This window comes from Maniola jurtina, chromosome 2 (assembly GCF_905333055.1).
Source record: "Maniola jurtina chromosome 2, ilManJurt1.1, whole genome shotgun sequence".
Lineage (NCBI taxonomy): Eukaryota > Metazoa > Arthropoda > Insecta > Lepidoptera > Nymphalidae > Maniola > Maniola jurtina.
In genome coordinates, this window is record NC_060030.1 from 10,787,437 (window position 1) to 10,806,263 (window position 18,827).

An 18,827-nucleotide genomic window follows, 5' to 3' on the forward strand; every position below is an offset into this window, starting at 1 on the left:
AGTTGTCATACATTTAGGGCTAGAATAGGAATCTTACGAGGCTAATAACTTTAAAATCAATTTTTTTTCCATTGTTTTATATACTTATCAATAAATCTAGATAATGATGAGACACATCAATATAATACTTAGTTTTGAGCGTACAATATCAAATAATGTAGTTATCAACCTCCTACGTTTCTATGAAGAAAGCACCGGCTTGCGTCACCTTAATGACACATCAGCGACTCTGATAGTGTAACAGTAGATATACGACTAGTACGCGCGATTGAGCATAGACTCTATGCTCAATCGCCTCTTAATTTAAATCCCGCCATTTAAATCCCTCTATGCCATAGAGGGATTTAAATGTAAAACTAAAGTCCATGTAAACTCATAAAGCACGCAGAGGTATGGCCATGTTGCTAGTTCGAGATTGCTCCACATTTATTCCAGGAGACAATAACATTATCAATCCACAGAGGACGATAGAATGATGGTTAAAATGTACCAGCTCGAAACATGAGCTGTAACTTATATAACATATAGAGTTAATTTATATAATACAGAACATTTAACACATAAGTTACTCGTATATAACATTTTGGTAAATTACCGTAACTCTGGAGTAATATTTTTCAAATCTTGTAGGTGCAGTATTAATCTGCTTCTTCAGAAATGTTAAACATAACGAATTTACTTTGAGATTTGTTTAAAATGTCTAACACGAAGAGACATATAAACTTCATCCTTATCAACGTTCTCTACGTATTAAGGTCGTTATAAAATGAACATAATTACATTCTCTGTATAGTATTTCTTTTCAGTTTCTTAAACAAAACAACTTATAACTGAAGTTTTGACAGTGTTATGAAAAATGCCATTGAAACGCTAATCTCGGACTTTTCGGTCTTTTATAAACGAGAAGAGTTTGTCTGACTTATCACATTTATTGCAAGCTGTGTTGTTCAACTGACATTAAGAACATTTGCGACCAAAAATTAGATTCGCATTCAACTGAAACGATTTATCTTTATTTTATTTTAGCGCCAGTTGAAACGGTACGGTAACGGTAAAAGTAAAACTCAGAAGATACAAGTGTAAATTAAAAATTTATGACGCCCCCGACAAGTGAAGGTTTTAGTAACTAGAAAAGAGCTGATAACTTTCAAACAGCTGAACCGATTTTCTGGGATTATAGCTAAGAACACTTTCGATCAAGCCACCTTTCCAACAAAAAAAAACTAAATTAAAATCGGTTCATTAGTTTAGGAGCTACGATGCCACAGACAGATACACAGATACACACGTCAAACTTATAACACCCCTCTTTTTGGGTCGGGGGTTAATTAAAACTATTCTTTTTACTTGTTTTTTTAACTACTCCGATCTAGTAATGTTTGCATTTGACTACAATATTATGAATGATCGATTTACTGTCGAAGTCTCGTCTGTTTATTTTGCTGCCTGACTATAGAGACTAGACTAACAACCTTGACTGTCAATTACCTAATTGTAAAAATAATACAGATAATTACACGATCATATATCACGATATATAATAATTTTAAAATTTCTAGACTGAAAGTAGTTAAACGAGCAAATTCGTAAAATCACAAAAGATTATATTTATATATATTATAAGATACATAAATATGTATCTTGATTTATCTAAAAGCAAAAGTAGTTAAAAAATTAAGGTCAAAGTTATAAACATTACCAGATTCGAGACAAAGTATCGACCACCAGGCAAATAAGTTTTCGTCACGAAAAGTAGAAAAAATTAAATTCAGTTTGCTTTGTAACATTTCATAAAAGACACGTACTGCACTTTGGCTCTCGATTTTGAATGTGCCTTGAGCTAAAATCATGTGTTAGAAAACCTGTATCATGCGCTTGGACTTTTTCGCAATGTCCCTTAGGGTTTTCGAAGGTTTTACGTTACCAGTGTTCGTTACGTGATATAAAGCCGTTTCGTATCCGACCCATTTTAAAATTGGACAGTGATAAATGTTTCATTTATGCATCGGTTTGTACGCAGCCCTCCCAAAATCTCCCAGTTTTATTGTTAGGTTATTTATATGCGCCCATTTATTTCCAGGGATTTTCTTTTGCATTAGATAAAACGGATAGAATACCTTGATAAACTCGTAAAACAGATCTGCATCTGTTTATCTGCCATGAGTATCATTGAAATATGTAATTTAAAATTCAAAATACTCCGTGCTGCCTTCAAACTGAAGCGTCTTGTACATTTGACTAGGTATAGGTATAGCTCACAGGATGAGTCCAGACGAATTCACGAAATGACTTATTAAGAGCCGTGCGTCCTTGAGATACTGTTAAGAATCAGTAATGTAACCAAGTTTACCTATGCCTACTGCGTAAGCACAGATTTTAAATAAAAGTTACTTTGGGATAGACGAGCTGGTCCGTCAACGTATAAAAGTGCGGCGGAGACGTAGGAAAGAGCGGCGTCGTCGGCGTAGGAAAGCGCGGTGTTGACGTAGAAAAGCCTGGCGTAGATGTAAGAAAACGTAGTGTCGACATAGGGAAGCGTAGCGCGCCCTTTGATCGACTTCGAAACTTGACGACACAAAAACAAAGTCAGAATCTTTGCCCATTTTATTTCATAGTCGCAGCGCAAAAATAATAGCCCATACTTCATTTTATTCTCTATTCAGGTCATGATAATATTCAAAAACATTGAATCCCACCAAAAACATTTCATGTAAAAAGTTAGCCAAGACTCACAAGTTCATAATGTTTTCACTGTTAAAAAGTTATGAGATCTCTAGTAGAGCCAAGCCCCTAGCTGAGCTTAGATTTGTGCTGGCCATGGGACCTATCCCAAGTCCAAAGTAATATAGCTCTTAAATGTTCTTGACTATACCACATTTATAACAATAAATAACAAATCACTCTACTTACAAGCTCTGATTCTACAAACCCTACATCTTGGTAAAAAAAAAGACGGCTTGGCCGTTTAATAACTTTTAACGTTTAATATGTTATGTCATGTAATAGTTTTACGAACATTAAACGGCCAAGCCGTACGTATGCCCCCCGCATTGCCAATTTCTTAATTTTCCTGTAGTTTGTATGCAATTTCTAGTCTACATACCAAATTTCAGCCTTCTAGGACTTCTGGAAGTACCCTAGAATTACAGACTATGAATAGTGATGATCATCAGTGAGGGACGAAAACGGCGTATTTTAGGTATCAATAAATCTGTAACCATAAAAGCTAGATATTTGATACTTAGTATATTTGGTATATAGTACACCTTATACTGAAAATTTCAGCTTTCTAGCGCCATCCAGACCGAAGTTATGACGGGTCGAAAATACGGCGAAACACTTCGAGAAAAAGGTACTACGTAGCGCCCCGGCCGCCGTTTGGCTCGTCTTGGCGGGGGCACTACCGTGCCCCCTGATAAAATATCAATAGAAATCAGAGCACAACTTTTCAGCGTCTGTCAACTGCCAAGTCAATTAACAAATTGGCCGACGACAATGATTGATTGAAATGAAGTGCAAATTTATGGACCTATAAAAAAGACGGAGGCAAAGCTGTTGGTGAATTTTGCATAATAAAGCCCTGTTCAGTTGTAATGTCGTTATATACATAATGCTTCCGCATTTTTTTTAATATGAGATAATTAAGAAAATGGTCAATTTTGTTATTTTAATGATTGATATTAGAAACATGAACGTAGATCCTTCTCTGGGCTAACCTGCTTTGGTCAATATTTTTAATCCACCCAATCAACTGGTTTTGACGAAGTTTGGTACAAAGATAGCTTTACATCTCGGAGACGACTAAACACTACTTTTTTCTGGAAATTCAAAGAGTTCCCACAGGTTTTTAAAACCTTGAATCCACGTGAACGAGGTCTCTGGCATCATCTAGTCTAGTATACTTATATAACTTTATTAAATCTCGGTTTAAAGTAAATAAATAAATAAAATTAAATCGTTCAGTAAACTGTTACGAGCGTATAAAACTATACGTGGTGGTTAGCTGACGTCATATATAAGGATTAATGAGGTTTAATTATATGACCTTTTTGCTCTGTTCACGTTTAATCGCAATTGGGTTTTCGGGGCACGTCCTCTATACTGCCGCTCGATGCAATATCATTGTATTACGGAAAATAATTGTTTGAAATTGGTTTTCAAAACTAATTTAATCGTAATTAACAAACCATAGCTTAAACTTACCAAGTTATGAAGACGGAAATGAAAACAAAAAAAAAACAAGATTTTTTTAACAATGTGAAAATGTGTCTGTTCGTCTGTCACCTTTTTACACCCCGATCGCAGATCTAATCGTGCCGAAGTTAACACAGAGATTCGCAATTTGGAAACTTCGCCCTTGTGGAATTTGGTTTCGAAAAAAACCCATGGGAACTCTTTGATTTTCTTTCGGGACAAAAAGTGTCCATTTACACAATTATGTCCATCCCCGGAATGCATCCTATCTGTTTACCCAATTTCATCAAAATCGATTAAACCGATGACCGTGAAAAGCAGACAGACGATATACACACTTTTGCATTACATTTACACATTACATACACATTACGACTGACGCCTTAATATAGTCTGTTAAAGAAATAATAATAATATGACCCAGTTAATTCTCAAGCAGAAAGTAGATCGATATGTCAAAGAAGATATCAAATTCAAGAAAAAAATGCGTAGCTAGCTGAAACATCCACTCCGCTCGACTATGTGGAAAATGTAATAAAGCTACATGAATAAGAAATTCAATTCTGTTATACTCGTAGAACGCCACTCCGTCGTCTAGGTAACGTTCGTAGTAGGTACATGAGATAAACGTTTCTTAAAATTGAATAAACATCTTTATATCAACAAAAGTAATAAAAAGGATAGGTTTATTGTTTGCCTTGGCGAAATTTCAGTTTGGCATTTTAGATTCAGGGTTTATGCACACTTGATCTTTTCGACAATCACAATCTCCGTCTCGTATTCTTGACGCAATCATGATCAGTAGTTTGGACGCAAAATAAGCGATACGCCTATACGTTAGATAGGCAGGCGTTACTTTGCAGAAGTCCATGATATACAAGGAACCAAAAGCTTAATTTGCTATAATCCGCTGAAACAGACAAATCTGTATGGTGCAACTACCATCCCACTGATAAACATGCAGGAAAAGCCAGCCACCAAGCAAGCAATACGCACCAACACCACGCAGCACCACACAAATCCCAAAACCACTCGACGCGCGTTTCGCCCCAACACCGGAGCATCTTCAGGAGATGTAGGCCTTACAATGCCCAATTGCAAAGAATTTGATCTAAGATACCCGAATGACATGATAATTACTTGAAAATTGCGTAGGAACGTAACACGCCCAAATTGTAGTGCTACGTCGGATAACTCAGTCAGTAATTCAGCGTAGGAGGTTATCAGCTGAATATATAGATACGAGTATCTGCCAACGATCGTAAAGTCCTGTTTCTAGAGGTGAAAATTAAGTTCTAACAGGTGCCGCCGACACACTAAATTTTCATTAAACTGTGTTATTGTTCGGTTAGCTTGGTAAGGGAGTGACCGGTTAGAATAAAGACATAGTTAAAAAAAATTACATTATGATCCACCCGTCCGCCTCCCATTCAGGAAGTCGGAGGTTCGGTCCCGGGTATGCACCACTAACTTTTTGGAGTTACGTGCGTTTTAAGCAATTGAATATCACTTGATTTGACGGTGATGGAATATAACGTGAGGAAACCTGCATGCCTGAGAGTTCTCCACAATGTTCTCAAAGGTGTATGAAGTCTGTCAATCTGCACTTGGCCATGGTGGTGGACCGGTGATGGGTTGATCATGATGATCATGATAAGTGTGTAAAAAATTTATAACGAATATTGTTGCGGGTTGAAAATCTACTGAAAATAATAGTTTGAGAGAGTGTGAGCCAAAGTAACTTATTTCTCAGTAATTTATTCAATAAATCGTTAAAAGTTCCAAACTTTTAAATTCGAATTTCACTACGTTCTGGAACATTTTCAATGTAATTTATTTTATAAATTGCCTCTTAACTTTAGATTATTCACATGTCGCCAAAATGCGAAATGATCAACTGAGTGAGAAACTTAATTTATAGTCCTTAATTAATGGGTTAGTTGTGAGAAAACTCATCATCATCGTCATTGTTGAGCTATGTCAGTTACTCTAGTTCTCCTATGAATCTCTTCATTTCTGAAATTTAGAACATTGTAATTTCACTACTTTTTTTAAAAGAATATTAGCCATATTAGTCATGACTAATATTCCCCTTTCCCCTCCAACTAAGCCTAAAGCTTGTGCTAGGAGTGGGTACGACAATAGTGCAACGTGTGGGGTTTGAACCGCCGACCTTTTGGATTTCAGCCCACTCCTTAACCGTTGAGCTATTGAGGCTATAATTAATTTTAATTATGCAATCCAAAAAACATATTATAATGTCTGGTATAATCTAATTTCAACTTTCAAGCATAATCTGTAAGCCAATCTTTACGGGTACAAAGATGACCTGCATGCGAGAGACGGATATTGTAATTTTTTTAGAAAACAATCCAGACGGACGAACTTAGTCGGTCGATCGTCAGATAGTTTTAGAATAAGCTTAGATCTAGACGATATTTAATATGGCATACAGTAATTACGATAACTTACTCATGCATTAAATAGTAAAAATTAAACCAATATCATTGCCCACCATGACTCGAACCAAGATCGTGGTGAGAGTGACCGCAAGCAGTCATTGATGAAATTGTTCTGGCTGGAGTTTGTGCCTCAACAATTTCCAACAACTGACCGCGGTATTTTGATTTCTCCATATACCTATATTATCATTCTCTTTTTAAATTGATTTGCGCTTTTAATTATACTTTTCCATCATTCACTACTACTCATATGCAGGGTGTAATTTGAACGCTTGCCTAATGAATAATTCAATACCATAGTAACCATTTACCTTATACCTGTAATGTATATATTAATGATATAGTATTTTTCAAACCGTAATGTATAGCGTGCAACTCTCGAGGTCATTGCTCCGCCTACGACGTAGCATTGACACCGTGGCACGCAACGTTTCTTGACCTGCAGCGTAATTCGGATGGTTTATTTGCAATACATTGCGAACTTTTAAAACATACAGGATTTAAAAAAAATTTCATCAGTACTATCACCTGTCTTCGTTTTTGCTATCGTTATAATAACATCCTGTATAATAAAATGTCTTGGTTGGTTTGTTGGTTATCCTTTAATCCGCAACGGAGCAACGGATCAACATAGTGTGCCTGACGTGATGACGTGGTCTACTATTTATCCCGAAAATACAAAGGGCTCCTACGGGATTTTTAAAAACCTAAATCCACGCGGACAAGGTCACGGCACCAGCTAATTGGTTATATTAGAATGGCTTACCCAAATGAGAACAAAAACCAAACAACAACTTGGCTGTCGGTTGACCACTGCACACACCCGCTGATTTATTTAATGTTGCTCAGCCTATCTCAGTTCGTTAGTGCCTCAACTATTCTCAAACTCTGTGGTTGACCGCAACAAACTGTTATCCGTGAAGTGGGAACTGGGAAGACTAGCCACATTAGTGAAAATAATCTATGGTTACTTTCATGTGCCTCAAATATCATTAACCATACTTAGTAAATGCGAAAAATATGTGTGTGTTTGTTGGATCGTCTCTCAATAACGTCGCAACGTAGACGTGACTTTTTGCATGGATAAGGTATATTGAAGGCCTGATAAGTGGTACAGATTATATTTGATCACGGAAAATTAAAGAGATCTCACGGGATTCCTAAAACCTGTCATAAAATAAAATAAAATATGAAATCCATTTTATGTTATCATTATCATATTATAGGCGCAATACAACGAAGGAGTTGTTAGGCTCATAACTTCCAGTTTACCTCAACTATGCTCAAGATTCCGACTATGTTATGCAAGTGCATTCCTGTTAGTTACTGTTCTCAGTGTATAAGTAACTAACCTTAGAATGGAAATAACATGTATAGTCCGCGATAGATTGAGATGGCAATACCACAATTGGGTTACATTTTAAGATCTCTTCTATTTTCGTGCATTTTGTATCTTTTGTCTTGTTTGTCCCTTCAGCGAGAATAGTAGGTATTTGGGTAGTAGGTAATTATAGAGGAAAATATGAACATAACCTATAATATAATATTATCATTGTTACCAACCAATTAATTGCAAATCAGGTCTACACAACAAATGTACCTAATTAAGTGAACATAATTGAGTCGACAATTCCGGAGGTCACTGAGGCATTGTTGGTATGCCCATTCATTCATTCACGCCTATTGAGACGACGACGCTCGCTCTGGATTTGTGTTAACTTAGTTATGCCTTCTGTAACTTCATTAACTAAACTAATGCGATATTATTATCAATCCGAACATTTAGACAATTGTTTTTAATATGTTAATCATATAGTATAAATTGTATATAAGCTATTGTACAAATTATCGCTTTAAAAACGTGAAAAGGTTGTAACATTACCATTAGACTACAACATGGGGTAATCCAAGGGGCGGACCATCAAATTTCTGAAAAGCCGGCAACGCATGGGCAGTTCCTCTGGTACTGCAAATGTTCACGGGCGGCGGTAATCAACATTAATTTACAAGACTAATTTACTCGATTTTTCAATTTTCTAGTTTCTTATATATTACGCACGAAGTTGCCTCAAAAGCCCTAAAATAGGGATTTTCAAGGGCCATAACTTTTAAAATAAATACAATTTTATTGTAATTAACTATTGTTTTAGGGCATAGATAATGGAGAGATAAATCGATATATGGCTTAGTTATAGATCTAGAAAAATAAAAAAATAGATAGGCGTAATACGTTTGTATGGAGATGCGTATATATTAAAGTTTTCTCTTTTTTGGTATGTAGAGCAAAAAAGCAGAGACTTTGTTACTTAATATACGGAAAGTCACGGACCGTACGAGCGGCCCTCGCATGCATAATATGCGAACTTTTGGAAGACCCATAACCGAATATAAAGTTACAGCTCCGCATAATGTTTTGTACCTATCTATACTAGTTCTTATAGCCAGATTAAACGCTTGGATTCGGTTGGGTTTTATTTGGTGGAAATGTTTTCGTAATAGTTAACATTGAAATAAAACATGACCAAATTATAGCGCTGTGTCAGAAAACTCCAGTCAGCCAATAAAATATGTTCAGATAGGAGGTTGTCAGCTAAACAGGGTAGGTATCTACCAACTATCGTAAAGTCTTGGTTTGTTAAGTTTCTAGAGGTGAACATTAAGTTCTAACAGGTGCCGACGGCACACTAAATTTTCATTAAACTGTGCTATTGTTTTTGTTGTGCTGGCTTGGTAAGGAAGCGACAAGTTAAAATAAAGTCACAGTTAAATTATTTTACATCATCATTGCCATACAGAATGAGAAAGGCTATCCGCCACACTGGCCAAATGCGGATTTGCAGACTTTATACATCTTTGATTATTATGGGGAGCTCCCAGGCATACAGGTTTCCCCGCGAAGTTTTTTTAACCCCCGACCCAAAAAGAGGGGTGTTATAAGTTTGACGTGTGTATCTGTGTATCTGTCTGTGACATCGTAGCTCATAAACTAATGAACTGATTATAATTTAGTTTTTTCCGTTTGAAAGGTGGCTTGATCGTGAGTGTTCTTAGCTATAATTCAAGAAAATCGGTTCAGCCATTTGAAAGTTAACCGCTTTTGTTTTACTTACTGTAACCTACACTTGTCGGGGGTGTTATAAATTTTTAATTTACACTTGTTTCACTGTTAAAGTAAGTGATGATATTTAATTGCTTAAAACGCACATAGCTCAGTGGTGCGTGCCCGGGATTGAACGCCGACCTCCCGAATTAACCGACGTCTTAACCACTAGGCTATCACATGAGCTATTTGTAATTTTTAAATGTTATAACTCAAAATTTAAAAACCCCCGACACAAAACCCTCTATAAGAAAACTAGAAAAGAGCTGATAACTTTCAAATGGCTGAACCGATTTTCTTCAATTAATTATTATAGTTAAGAACACTCTCGATCAAGTCACCTTTCAAACAAAAAATACTAAATTAAAATCGGTTCATTCGTTTAGGAGCTACGATGCCACAGACAGATACACAGATACACACTTCAAACTTATAACACCCCTCTTTTTGGGTCGGGGGTTAAAAACATTGGAAATGTATCAATATACCTACCTGTCATTTTTGCGATTGCTACCAATAGAGGCTGTTTGTGTTTGTTCACAAAGCTTTGTGAGCTGCATTGGCTCGGCTTTATAGCCGATCAAAAGTAAACCTAGACGAGCACTATCATCCTAAAACTAGCATAACACGATCTACGTCTTGAATAAAATTATGTAAATCACGAAGTATCCCAGTAACCCTGTAAGTTAGTTAGGTCAGCAGGTAATTAATATTCTTGACAAATGTACTTGGCCTCTTTCCACCAAGAAATAGATGATCATATTATGGTCATGAAGTGATTTTCGGGTTACCTATTTAAGTAAGTATAAAAAAAAAAAACTAGATGATGCTTGCTACTTTTCCTCCGTTAGTTTTTTTTTTAATTCAGTGAAAACCAAATGACAAAATCAGTAAAGTAGATAGGCCATGAAAAGTTAACAGACAGACAAACACACTGTCGCATTTATAATATTTGTACGGATGTTATCGTACTAAATGATACAAGTTTACCTTTGTGAGGTCTGTTTTCGTAAATAACAGGTAGATATGTTGGTGTACATAATATACCAAACCGCATACTTCAGTTCACATGCCAATTTAGAACCTCAAGCTGTCTTGGCTCACCAAAAGCCAGAAGTCTTATTTTAAACTAGAGGATGCCCGCAGCTTCGCCCGCGTGGATATAGGCTTTAAAAATTCCTTCGGAACTTTTTATTTTTCAGGACAAAAGTAGCATATTCGTAACAGCCTGTCCCCGAGATGAAGCCATCTTTTCGCTGTACCAAATTTCGTAAATATACATTTAAACGGATGGTCCTTTTAAAATTCCGTGGGATCACCAGGATTTAGGAATACAATTCCTTGCAGCATCAGGATTGAGGAGTTGGGTCCTCGAGGTCAACGACAAAGTCTTTACTTGGTATAGGTATGTCCAATATCAATTTCTCCGAAGATTAGCCCGTTCAAACAGACAGACAGACAGACAATCGGGGTGGGGACGCCCCGCACACCCGCACCGCTATGCGGGTGTGCGAGGCGTCCTCCTTTCCACGACTCACCTCATATCTCGATTGCCATGTCAACCTGTCGCGAACTGTTGACCTATCGCGAACTGTAGACCTATCAATTTAGTTTAGGGATGGTGTACAACTGAATTAGCACCAATGTAGCTACTAAACACAGTTTATTTCAAAATGTGTATATAGCATCAAAAATAGTTTACTGGGGCAACATTTACGTTCACTATTTTCTTATTAAAGTCTTAAACAGTAATTTTCTTAGCTCCAGCTACGTAGCTTAGATTGGAAAAGTGGAAAATTTGTTACTTAATATATGGTAACTCGAGGACCTTACGAGCGTCCCTCGCATGTGTAATATGCGAAGTTTCAGAATACCCTCCTCAGCGAATATAAAGTTACAGCTTTCGACAAAATTATGTACTCACTCGTATATCGTCTTATACTAAGCTTTGGGTTCTGATATTTCACAAGCTTTCCTTAGAGAGTACCTATACACATAGAAAGAGCTTAAGGGGCTTTAGACCATAATGATGGGCAAAATTGAGGGAAAGAGAAGCAACGGTAGAAGAAGAAAGTCGTGGAATGGAAACGTGCGAGAATGGACTGGGATAGCCAACGTAGCACAACTTTTCCGTTTCACGAAAAATAGGAAATTATACGGGATGGCGGTCCCTGATCTTTTTAGCAAATTGCAATGCTGTTAGATTGCTAGAATGCTATTTGTAGAAATCGACCAAATAGAGTTACTCATAGAGTGTTGGGTTTTTGTAAATACTGAGATGCAGCACCCAGCTCTCAAAATATGGATACTACTTAGATTTTATGGTTAGATTATGTAAACTTTATTTTTGCCGGTTTCAGTCTTTTTATCCATACTAATATTATAAATACGAAAGTGTGTCTGTCTGTCTGCTACCTTTTCACGGCCCAACAGTTTAACCGATTCTGACGAAATTTGGTACAGGGCTAGCTTATATCTCGGGGACCGACATAGGCTACTTTTTATCCCGGAAAATCAAACAGTTCCCACGGGATCTTTAAAAACCTAAATCCACGCGGACGAAGTCGCGAGCATCGCCTTAGTCATGATATAATTAAATTTTAATATTCTTAAGGTTAACCAAAAGCGTTGTTGTAAGGCTGCGATTATACCTGTAAGTTTTACTCACGTAAGTAGTTTTCGTAATTAATTGACAGCTTTAGTAATATGAATGTACGATATAATAATTATAAGGGTGACTGTTTACATTAGCAAAATTTGTCGTTAGTTAATCATGTAAGTTATTCACGTGAGTAAAACTTACAGATGTATCCGCAGCCTTATGTGAATAGCAAAGTTACTTACTACATACACAACTGACGGACTTCTTAGTGATAAAGTTGCTTGGACGTTATCAACTTTGTATTCAACAGCTCACAAGATAGCGTAGCAACTAGTTACATTATATATTGTATACTGTATCTTCTCCGTACAAATCGCTTTCCGAACTGGTTAATAGTCCTGACATGGCAGTAGCACCAGTTGTTCGACATAAAATAAAGACTTCATTTTAAATATCAATGCTTTCAAAGAAGCTTCAGACAAAATTCAGTGTTACATTTTGATTTGCAAATCACGTGACAGCTAAAACCTGTATTAAATAAATAAAAAAATAGTTTACTAATTAAACGAGCTATTAACTTATTTAAAGACTTAAAACTTGCCTGCAGATTTCTCTGCTCGCTCACAAGCTTTCATAGCTTTCGAACTAAAACACAAAACAAACGTCTATTCGAAACGGTAATATCCATAGTAGGTAGTTACTGAAAATAAAACGTGGACGTGTTGAAATTCTAAATTAACATGTTTTAAGAAACGTATCAGCTCTTCGTTCACGTTATTGGAGACGTCGCCACATCGACATAGACGGACGGGTGTAGACGGTCGCGTAGAATGCGAAACAAGACTTATTGGGAACGATACTTCAGTGTCCCGCAAGGCAAGCCTGAACTCATTTAACTACATTACGCGACAGGTTCAGATGGCAACCGAGGTATGAGGCGGGTGGACGCTCCGCACACCCACACATCTCCCGTTGCGCTAGTCGGCTGTGCGAGTGTGCCCGCATTCCCCATCTCCACCCGATTGCCATCGGTACCTAACTATATGTAATACCTATAAGATGATAATCTAAACGAGGATTTCCTATTTTTTGGTAGTCTGTTAAAACGGAGTCCACAAATCCTTTTTTCCTAACAGAAGTTTGTATTTGGCAAGGAGCCAAGCGCATAGCAATCTTCTAATCGAATTTTTCCTCTCACCTGATAAGGAATAATGCAGTCTAAGATAAACCGTTAGTAAACGGGAATATTGTTTCTTGAAATTCCCAAATCGAGGGAGAGTGCTGCGAAAATGTGGCTCGTTTTTATGTACAGTATCTTTAGGTTTTCCGAAGGGTGTTATCCCTCAGTCCGTCTGTTTTCTCTGTCAACGGGCTGTATCTCATGAACCGTAATAGGTAGAGAGTTAAAATTTTCAGTGTGTTTTTCTATTATCGCTATAACAACAAACAATAAAATACCACGATGGCGAATTTTACTATGGCTGCCAAGTAAATTTTGTTAAAAGTAAAACATAGTGTTACAGCTTGTAAGATGGTATGTAACCCTTTGTGTCTGACACAAATTTGACCGGTTTTGTTTCATGGTATATATAACCTTCTTGCCCGACAGGAAAGTAATTAATCAGAGCGGCCATTTAGGAGTGGACTGTTGAAACTTTTCTAATTAATTTTATTTTACCACAGACTTTAACAGTATGTAGCTTCATTGATATTCCTCAGAGGTCCGTTAAGGCCCTCATTTGAGTGAGCACTTAACGATAATTTACGGTTTAATTATAAGATCCATTGTAAAAACTTGGGGAGTGCAAGTGAGAGGTGAAATTTATATCCCAATGGAATAGTATAAAATTGGTGATATTTATTTATTTTTCGAGTAATTTTGCTTAAAAAGACTTCAAGTCCAGTTTCATTTCAGTTGTAGTGTATTAGGTATACTGGTGAAAAGCTGATAGCACAGAGGTTACGAGGTCGGCCTCCTAGTTGCCCTTAATTTCACTTGCCTTATCGGAGAAGGAAAACATCGTGAGTAAACCTGCATGCCTGGAAGTTCATCATAACGTTCTCAAAGGTGTGTGAAGTCTGCAAACCGCACTTCGCCAGCGTGGTGGACAGTGGCCAAACCAAAATGGTCTGAAAGGTGATCCTTGCTCAGTCAAGAGCCAGCGATGGGTTTATTTTTTGAAATAATAATATCTTTTCAATAGTCTTTCAAATTCTAGTTGAGTCGGTGACCAAACCGTATTTCCCCTATTCCCATTTGACACGTTCCAGCCCTATCGTTACTATTCAAGAAATTGCAAAAGTTTTCGGACCTTCCTTTTCCTCGTAAGTTTCGCTCAGTTTGCAAATAATGCGATGTATTTTAACATGGAATTAGATCACGTTCCGTGGGATTCGGAGATGCAAAAGAGAAATGGACAAGGTACTGAGGGCTCACTGTAACAAAGGGACATGATAAAAGCATTTACGGTAGATTGTTGTTTGTTCGAGCTCAATGAGCAAAGTCTAATATTATGTAAGTAAGTATGTATGTATAACAAATTCCACCCAAGTAGTGCCTGGTGGATCAGGTAATATTCTAGAAAATTACTTTTTTCTCATATATTTACACAATCGTATATAATTTATAAAACCGTGGCTTACTAAAACCTAATTAAAATTGCTATTATATGTTTACCTTTTTGACGCAAAATATTCAAAGAAAATTTTGCAATGAATATTTTTGATATTAACATTATGGTAATATTGCCTTTGATAAAAAGTGGTAAAGGACAACGCAAAAAAATTGCCGTCACTGCTCAGTCGTAAAGGACGTAACTGCTGTCGGTCGTGAATAGATAATAAGGGTTTATTAACGTTTCTTGCCTTTATTTTGCAATCTTTTGTGTTCATGTTGTTTATTCTTTCACTTTATCGGTATTAAACCTAAATCTTGTCAAAGCTAATAAAAGCAAAATGAAATTGCTCAGTTAAAGCTTAAGTGATAATATAACGATCGGGTCCCTGAATTTAGTTTATAATAAGTGTTAATATTATAAATGCGTAAGTGTCTGTCTGTATTTACTTACGGCCCAACAGTTGAACCAATTTTGATGAAAGTACGCAGTTAGCTTACATCCCGGGGAAGGACATAGCTACTTTTTATCCCGGAAAATTAAAGTGTTCCAGCGGGATTCTTAAAGGCCCATCCGTTTAACTAATTTATATGTTTGTAATGGAGGTAGCTTGCATACCGGAAATTAACATAGGTAGTTTTTTATCCCGGAAAATTAAAGAATTCCCACGGGATTTTCAAAAAACTTAAATCCGCAAGGATGAACTCGCGAGCATCATCTAGTAATATTATTAACTGTTGGCTGATCCAGCATGTTAGGTATAGATATTACTATATAAATTAATTTTAATAAGTATTCCCAAAAACAAAACAATTCCAAAAACTTATCGCAACTTTGGTCAAGAATTTACGATATAATATTCAACATTGCTCGGACGAAACCTAACCACCGTAGAATCGGATGTATTAGATTGATTCGGGAGCAAGCCACTTGAATGGAATTCAACATTCGTAACTGCTTCGAACTATGCTATGAAAGCCTCGAGGTCTGTGTTATGTTCAAAATTCACCAAGTTTTAGATTAATCGATATCCTGCGGTACGATAGAACAAGTTAATTCCGTACTTTGAAGGAACTAGTTTCTCCATTTGTCCGCAACACGCCGAGCTTCATCTTGATAAATTGAAAATGACCGCGTTAGCTGGATTCATAATTTTATAATTTTCCACTTAAATAAACAAGAAAATGTAGGTCAAGGCTATACTCTGCTAAGTCACTACTATAGCGAAGTATTTCTGAACTATAGGTAGGTTTATTCATTTCTTTTAAATTGGCGAGCATTTCACAATTCTTGCCATAGAAAATAAACGTGGAACCAGGTGAAACTCGCTCCAATTAAGTTATAGTTACTTCTAAAGACTTTTGAAACTCGTCGCCCTATTTATTTATTTAAACATATATCTATAGGTGTGTACGAAGAATGTGCTGTATTAAATTTATTATTAAAATATTACAGAGACCTGGTAATCAACATAAGAATTTAGTGTTTGATTTATTAAGAGATGATGAATAATTATGTTTCTTTTATCACACTAATATTATAAAGGAGAAAGTTTGTGTGTGTGTGTGTGTGTGTATTTTTGTTACTCCTTCACGCAAAAACTACTGGATGGATTGGTTGAAATTTAAAATGGAGATAGATAATATCCTGGATTAGCACATAGGCTACTTTTTATCCCGGAAAATCAAAGAGTTCCCATGGAAATTTTAAAAAACCTACATCCACGCGAACGAAGTCGCGGGCATCAGCTAGTCTGAAATAAAGTATGTTCATGATAATAATAGTGTTCTTAGTGGAAAAACAATTGTGTATGTAACTGCGTGTGTGTTGCCAACTACAAATGGTTAGTTAAAACTTTGAGACCCCTGAGGCTGCTTAAAGAGGTTTCGTAAGTTGTTACTATACCTACATAAAATATACTATTTCGGTTAAGATCTTGAGATAAAACAAAATATTACTTATATCCATTCGTCATCATCATTGTTAACTGATTGCTATCCTCTACTGTACAATGTACATAGGTACGTTATAGGGAATAGCATACACCATGGACCATGGTCTTGCGCCGCCTGGATGCAGCGACTGCCTACAACTCGCTTGATGTCGTCCATCCACCTAGTGGAAGGTTTGCCATCACTGCGCTTCCTGTGCGAAGCCGTCGTTCCATACCTTGGCACTCTAATGTAGCATGTGCCCTGCCAGTTGAGTTGTTGGAGCAGCTGAGCTTGGATGAGTCCTGAATGTTCGAGATATTCGACAAATCGATATATATCATCGAGAATCGCAGCGTTTCCTGTCAGAAGCTACAATTCGGATTTGGCTGTCGCAACGCAGTTAATTTGTTATTCTGTTTTTTTCAGTCTTTGAATTAAAAAGTTACTACTTTTTAAAATTGACAAGAACAATTGTTCAACAATTGTTTTCTAAACAAATTCATAATTATTTTGTTTTTTCTAATCTAAAACTCTTAAATTAATGCATCAAAATGCTAAGCAATCTCGAAAAACTTTTCAAATATGAATAATCTAAATAAGGTAAATATTATTTCTCGTCGTTCAAAATAAATCATAATAAAGATCAATTTTAATGGAATATTTTAACTTATGTTTTGTTTTATATTTATACACGACTTAATTTACACCTTAAGTTACTCTATTTATGCTCTACTTTGTAGGTATTTTCACCTTCGTTTAGTACTTGAACATCTAACATAAAATACGGTTTAAATATTCTTTAGACTCGTAACTTCCATCTGAATTTTAATTTGTGACATTATTCTCAACGCTTTGATCTTGGATGTAGGCTGCCTGTAGTAGCTTATTCTAATTTATTCAAATCCATTTTACAGTATCAGTGAAGGGTTTAAGTCCTCCTAATCTGTGATCAATTTGAAGTTGATTTTAATTTTAGAGATTGTATTATAAACAGGATAAGAACCGTATCAAACGACTTTATGTAAATTTGAACTTGATAGGTATTAGTTTACCTATTAATTTATAGGTTCAGGGTATGAGAAATTAGGATATACATAGGATAGCAACCTCATTATCACCTGATAGACGTCCACTGCTGGACGTAGATCTCTCTTGTAGGGACTTCCACACGCCACGGTCTTGCGCCGCCTGAATCTAGCGGCTCCTTGCAACTCGTTGGATGTTGTACATCCACCTAGTTGGGGGGTTTTCAATGCTGTGCTTTCCGTACGAGGTCGCCATTCTAGTGAGACCTTGGGACCCCTACAAGTAAATTAACTATTAGTTTAATTGATTGATTTTTTCATTTTAAACTCAGATAAAGTATGCCATCTTCAAAGTTTGGAGTTGTACTAGACTATTTCAAAGCCAGACTTATCTACTAGCTACACAATGTTTACGCCAACGGTTTATGCAAACAAATGAATTCATTGTAAAAGACAAACAGCCGTTTGGATTGCTTGGAACTTGGGGGCCCAAAGGCCACTTAAAACTTGACTTCGTTATTCAGAGTCCTATTATGAAGGTTGATAAGGTTTACAGATATCCCTATAATACTGTAGAGCAAATAATATATCTAATATTATATATATGAATGAAATTATTTATGCAGGATTAGATAAAACATTCAAAATAAATTATATTTATTTATAATGTAGGACTTGCTAGTGTGTCTTATGCTACGTCTGTGACAGTACCACCACACTCGGTTTGGAATGCAGATTCTACTGATATGCCACTGATTCAATATTTGTTAAATATAATAATTGAAGAATTGATGTACGATGAATATCTTCCGGAAATATTAAAACAAGTAGGTACTCTTAATTTGAAATAGGTAATATTGTTTCCTATTAACTAGGTACGTACTTATTTATTTTA

At 36.3% G+C, this 18,827-nt stretch overlaps 1 protein-coding gene and 1 long non-coding RNA gene across 8 annotated transcripts in view; both read left to right on the forward strand.

Annotated features, from left to right (window-relative positions):
• The window catches only part of LOC123875506 (low-density lipoprotein receptor), a 245,130-nt gene that overhangs the window by 64,776 nt on the left and 161,527 nt on the right, over positions 1 to 18,827 (forward strand). The gene's annotated exons all lie outside the window — the stretch shown is intronic.
• LOC123875588 lies at positions 51 to 17,659 on the forward strand. The gene is made up of 3 exons (XR_006798175.1): positions 51 to 176; positions 9,414 to 9,418; positions 17,648 to 17,659. It is a non-coding gene; the product is annotated as an uncharacterized LOC123875588 (long non-coding RNA).